We start from the raw sequence: 6,000 nt of genomic DNA, 5'->3' as shown, positions 1-6,000 counted from the left end.
GCAGTCCCTCAGACAGACAGACAGACAGACGGAGTGGATGTACCTGAGGACAGACAGTCTGACAGCAGCTGAGACACATTAAAGTTCCCGGAGGTGAGTTCAGACTTCATCTTCATCCTCATCCTCATCTTCACCTTCATCTTCCTGTTTGGTTTAAACTCTGTCCCAATGAGTCTACACGGAAGTGTCTGTTTCATCTGCTTCACTTTGAGCTGCAGGATCTCACTCTGTGTTTGTTTGTCTCACTCTGTCGGATCCGAAACTTCAGGTCACTTTAACAAAGTCAGCTCGCTGCTCTGATGGCATGTAGCTGAAGTGACTGATGCAGAGCCCCGTTAGGAAATAGAGACATTTGAAGATCCCGTGCTGGTATGAATCAAATCGCTTCTTCCCACAGAACAACACAGTGATTTATAGAATCAGATAGAATCGATGTTTAATTCGGCTTTAATATTTTACATAAGGAAGCGTGTGTTTTTCGTTTTTTGAAACTTCTGCCGGTTTGCTTCGCAGCCTTTCTCCACCAAAACACGCCCAAGCAGCGGCAGCGAGGCAGCGCCGACAGACAGGGAAACAAGTCTGAACTCTTCACAGGTTTGATCAGATCAAAAGCTGCTTGTGAAATATTTAATGCCGAAGTCAACAGTGGAGTCAGCTGATACACAACAGACACTGGGGCGTGTTTGGAGATGTGTGTAACTCAGCTGGCAACAAGATAACCTCAAATTACGCATTTTTAAACGGAGATTGGTCCCAGAGGCTGCTGCAGAGCAGTGTGTGTGTGTGTGTGTGTGTGTGTGTGTGTGTGTGAGAGAGAGACAGTTAATAAAACAAACATAAAACAGGAACATAATAAAATCAGTCTCCACAGTAATCAGATCAACTTCATCTTCACAAACAATCAGACTAATAAAAAAGGAGGAAGTGACTCAGACATGTGTTTCCATGGTAACCAGATCAGATCTCTAACCTGATCAGGGCTGTGATGGTCTGAGCATGCTCAGACACGCCGCCTCAGGGCGTTCACACCTTCAACAGGAACAGACCCGTGGTTACCACTGAAACCAGAGCAGGACCGTCGACTGGCGTCCAGACAGACTGATTGATCAGTTGATCGATAACAGAGAGTATTGATCACACTGTGGTGCTTTCACACGTTGGAGAACTTTAACGTTCAGATACTTGTTACAGTTTGACACCTGAAGATCAGGTGAGCAGGATGTAAATGAGGTGTCAGTGTGTTTGTGCTGCAGAGGGAAATGTCACTTCCTGTTGACTCTGTGAGGCCGTCTGTCCTCACCTGATGGGGGGGGGGGGTGTTTGTTTTGCCCTCATCGTGGTCAGACAGCTGACTCAGGTGTTGTTACCTGACTGTAAATGTTGAGGAGCAACAAACACAGTCAGTCCAACGAACGTCTCATCGACTGTTTTCTGATTCGACAACAGAAAGAGGAATAACACCAGCAGCTCTTCCTCTGGAAGTGTGAGGCAGGAAGTCCTCGTCTTCGTCCTCTGCAGGTGCTTTAATGTCATCAGGCAGCGGTGCGTTCAGGGACACTGCAGCTGCCCCGTCAGCACATTGACTCGCTGTATATATTTATCTTCATCAGTGAGGGGAGTTCATATTAGAGCTGTGATAAATGAACGCCAAAGTTCAGCTCTGGAAGGTCAAATTTACCATTTGAAGCTGCGGGCAGTGAACGCCTCAGAGCTGCAGAGTCAATCTGAGGTTTGGTTTTAATCACAAAAAGATTCACAGAGATGAAGACGAATAACGAAGACGAAAAACGAAGACTAAAAACAAAGACGAATAACGAAGAATGAAGAACGACGACGAAGAACGAGGGGCGTCGGTGGCTTAGTGGATAGAGCAGGCGCTCCATGTACAAGGCTGTTGCCGCAGCGGCCCAGGTTCAACTCCAGCCTGTGGCCCTTTGCTGTATGTCACTCTTGCTCTCTCTCCTCCCCTTCACGCTTGTCTGTCCGGTCAAATAAAGGCTAAAAATGCCCCCAAAAATATCTTTGAAGACGAAGAACGAAGACGAACGCTGAGTCACTGATCTGACTGTCAGAGGAAACGCTGAGTCATCAGGAGCTGTTCGTTTATACGCTGCTGATGCATGAAAATCACATCTGGCACAAAGGACACAAATTTGGCACAAACATAAAATTGGCACAGATGTAATAAACCAAATTTGGCAGAAATGGCACAAAGTTAGCACAAAAGTAATTTAGCACAAACAAAACAATAAATTTGGCACAGATTTAGCACAAATGTAATTAAAACAAAATCTGGCACAAAAGGCATATTTTTTGGCGCAACCATACATTTGGCAAAAAATCTGGCACAAACGTCCACTTGGACTCAACAATGAACTGATTAGATTTTTTGGTGGTTGAAATTCAGTGTGACCTCACAAGACATGTTTTTGGTCATAACACTAGAATTCATTGATTAATTATGAATGAATTTAACACAAACGTCCAACAGGATGAAATAATTGTAGCCCTGTATTGAGGGGACGGACACCGTCCTCCTGCTGATGGAACATGTTGGACTCTTTAATTTTAAACTGAACAAACACGTCAACAAATACGTCAACAAGTGCATCAACAAACACGTCAACAAACACGTCAACAAACGCATCAACAAACACGTCAACAAACACGTCAACAAACACGTCAACAAACGTGTCAACAAACACGTCAACAAACGCATCAACAAACGCGTCAACAAACACGTCAACAAACGCATCAACAAACACGTCAACAAACACGTCAACAAACGCGTCAACAAACTCATCAACAAACACGTCAACAAATGCATCAACAAACACGTCAACAAACACATCAACAAACGCGTCAACAAACTCATCAACAAACACGTCAACAAACGCGTCAACAAACGCGTCAACAAACTCATCAACAAACACATCAACAAACACGTCAACAAATGCGTCAACAAACACGTCAACAAACACGTCAACAAACGCGTCAACAAACGCGTCAACAAACTCATCAACAAACACATCAACAAACACGTCAACAAATGCATCAACAAACACGTCAACAAACGCGTCAACAAACGCGTCAACAAACTCATCAACAAACGCGTCAACAAACTCATCAACAAACGCGTCAACAAACGCTCTGATCTCTTTGATTATAATTAAACAAAACTGGAGCTGCGACAATATGTCAGTTAATCAATTGAAAGAAATGAACGATCGACTGTTTAATTAATTAATTAGTTGATGAACTGTTCTTCATTTATTTTATGTTTGATAACAATAACGTCTCTTCATCTTCTTCCTGAAGACCATCAGGATGAAGGTCTTCATCAGTCAGACTGACGGACTCAAATTCTGCTGGAAGCTTTAAATTAAAATCCTGATGATGTTTGAATTATTAACGACATGTTATGACATCACAGCATCCGGCAGCACCTCCTTCAGGTCCTCATATCTCCTCTGTGTGTGTGTGTGTGTGTGTGTGTTTAGGTGACGGTGTGATGCCTGAGGGATCTCACAGCTCCTCCTATGACGTCCCCATGGATGAAGGTGAGAGACTCCTCTGTGTGTGTGTGTGTGTGTGTGTGTGTGTGTGTGTGTGTGTTGATGACACTCTGCTGTTTGTCATCAACTGTAACTCCTGCAAACTGAAACCAAACATACACTCCTGGTAGTCTGTCTGTCTGTCTGTCTGTCTGTCTGTCTGTCTGTGTGTCTGTCTGTGTGTCTGTCTGTCTGTCTGTCTGTCTGTGTGTCTGTCTGTCTGTCTGTCTGTCTGTGTGTCTGTCTGTCTGTCTGTCTGTCTGTGTGTCTGTCTGTGTCTGTCTGTGTGTCTGTCTGTCTGTGTGTCTGTCTGTCTGTCTGTGTGTCTGTCTGTCTGTCTGTCTGTGTGTCTGTCTGTGTCTGTCTGTGTGTCTGTCTGTGTGTCTGTCTGTCTGTGTGTCTGTCTGTCTGTCTGTCTGTCTGTCTGTGTGTCTGTCTGTGTGTCTGTCTGTGTGTCTGTCTGTCTGCAGCTCAGCTGTCACAGATGGCTCCTTGTCGTCCTCTGTGTGAATGTGTTCTGTCTCTCAGTGGTGGAGGGAACCGCCAGCTCTCACATCAACAACACTACAAACGTCCCACAGAGGACAAAAGGCGTCTGTGTCTCTGAGCTGTCTGTCTCTCTGAGGGATGTTGTGAGACAGGAAACAGATGATCTCTGTCAGCGTCTCGTTCAGTCTGTTAACATTCATTCGTGGACGCTGGTCTCGGCCTCACAGGTCATGTGATTCATCATCGTCATCTGTGATTGGTCAGAGTTCAGTTTGGAATGTCTCACGTCTCAGCCAATCACAGCATCGAGTTACAATCTCCATCACCAGCTGATCTGAACATGTTTGAAGCCGCGACTCTCAGTTTGTGACATCATCCGTTCATTTGCAGAGTAACGTCTGTATGAACGGATCAATCATTGGTCCATGACCTGACAGTGTCATTGATCATTGATCATTGATCATCGATCAGAACGAGGTCACTTCCTGTGATGTCTTGATTTGTTTGACTGACTCTCCAAAACATAGTTCAGCATCGTCCACAAAGAAAAGTCGGATCAGAATCTGGAAACAAAAATGTTTCTGACGTAAACGATCATTTGACGAGTTTTTAATTCGTCTCCTGACGATTGGTCGACGAGCAGTCGCAGCTTTACTCAAACTGACTGAGGTCCAACTGACCAGTTTCACGTGATGTCACCAGAGAACGATGTCAGCGTACCTGAAACTGTGGATTCATTCCTGTCCATCAGGAGGAAGTGAAGACGCGTCGTCTGTCTGTGGTTCAGACTGGCGCCGTCTCAACTTCCTGTTTACACTTTTCCTGGTGATGTAAATATTTCTGCAGCTGTGCTCTGATCTCCAGACAGTGTCTCCTGAGGACTGTGATCAGTACAGTTTGTATTGATTATTGATGAGCTGATTGTCTCAGGTGTTGGTACCTGATGAAACGTTGAGTCATGGTGAACTCTGACCTGATGTCTCTGTTTCTGGATGTGACTCAGCAGGAACAGAAACGTTCCTCAGAGATCAGTCGATGTTCTCGTTTACTGTGAGCTGCAGAGAGCCGGGGTTACATCAGGACTGACACACCTGTAGGTCAATATTTGGGTTATTTGCCTGTGGTGAAGAAGAGGATGATGATGTCACTGAGTCAACACTGATGTCCACATTCAGCTCTGTGTCACTGTCATCAGATCAGTCATCAGTTAATAAACCATTTATAATTTCTGGTTCTGTTGGTCTGGTATGACGAACCAGATTAAACCAGTTTGATCTGATACAAACAGGCTGAACCTTCATGTGCTATGTTGACACGTTGTGACATCATCACCCTGAGCTGATGGCGTCACGGCGTTAAATCCAGCTCATACTGCCTCAGTAATAATCAATATTCAGAATGTTCTCACTAATGTTTCATATGTTTTCCTACGAAAAGAAACGCAACTGATTTCATTCATATCCCATGTACTTCAAAGGCTGTGATCATGTGCGGAGCGTTAGCCGCAGCATGACCGGAGGGAAGCACAGCCAGTTAGCCTCCGCTAGTCTCTGAGCTAGCCCCGGCTCTCCATTTGGATCCAACCGGAGCACCGAGCCCTGGTTTGTTATTCACGTTAAAGTGGGAAGAAGCAGCGGGTAGCGTGCTACTTGGCCGTCGGATGTAGTCCGTGTAGTGTGTTCAAATGCAACTGACACAGGGTGACGTGAGGTGACGTGAGGTGATGTGAGGCGACGTAGACGACGCAACAGTTGGCTTTCGTCGCTGCTGGTTCTTTGATGTCGGTTTGGTGTGTCCGCACCTTAACAGAGACCAAAATACAAAGAATGAGGCTTGGGACGGTGTTGCGGAGGCAGTTGGTTGGTCTGGTGAGTTTTAAAGTGTGTAATGTTTGTAACAGAGGAGAGAACTGCAGGCTAATGTTGAGACGTAGCATGCAAGTCTTCCTTGCTTGGAT

General features: G+C 45.2%; 1 long non-coding RNA gene across 1 annotated transcript; it reads left to right on the top strand.

The window, feature by feature from the left end:
- On the top strand, nt 1–570 carry LOC125896799 (uncharacterized). The gene is made up of 3 exons (XR_007450343.1): nt 1–93; nt 269–369; nt 514–570. It is a non-coding gene; the product is annotated as an uncharacterized LOC125896799 (long non-coding RNA).
- Nucleotides 571–6,000: the final 5,430 nt, after the last annotated feature.

The sequence above is a fragment of the Epinephelus fuscoguttatus genome, linkage group LG11 (assembly GCF_011397635.1).
Source record: "Epinephelus fuscoguttatus linkage group LG11, E.fuscoguttatus.final_Chr_v1".
Classification (NCBI taxonomy): Eukaryota; Metazoa; Chordata; class Actinopteri; order Perciformes; family Serranidae; genus Epinephelus; species Epinephelus fuscoguttatus.
This window is presented reverse-complemented; position numbering and strand designations above follow the sequence as displayed.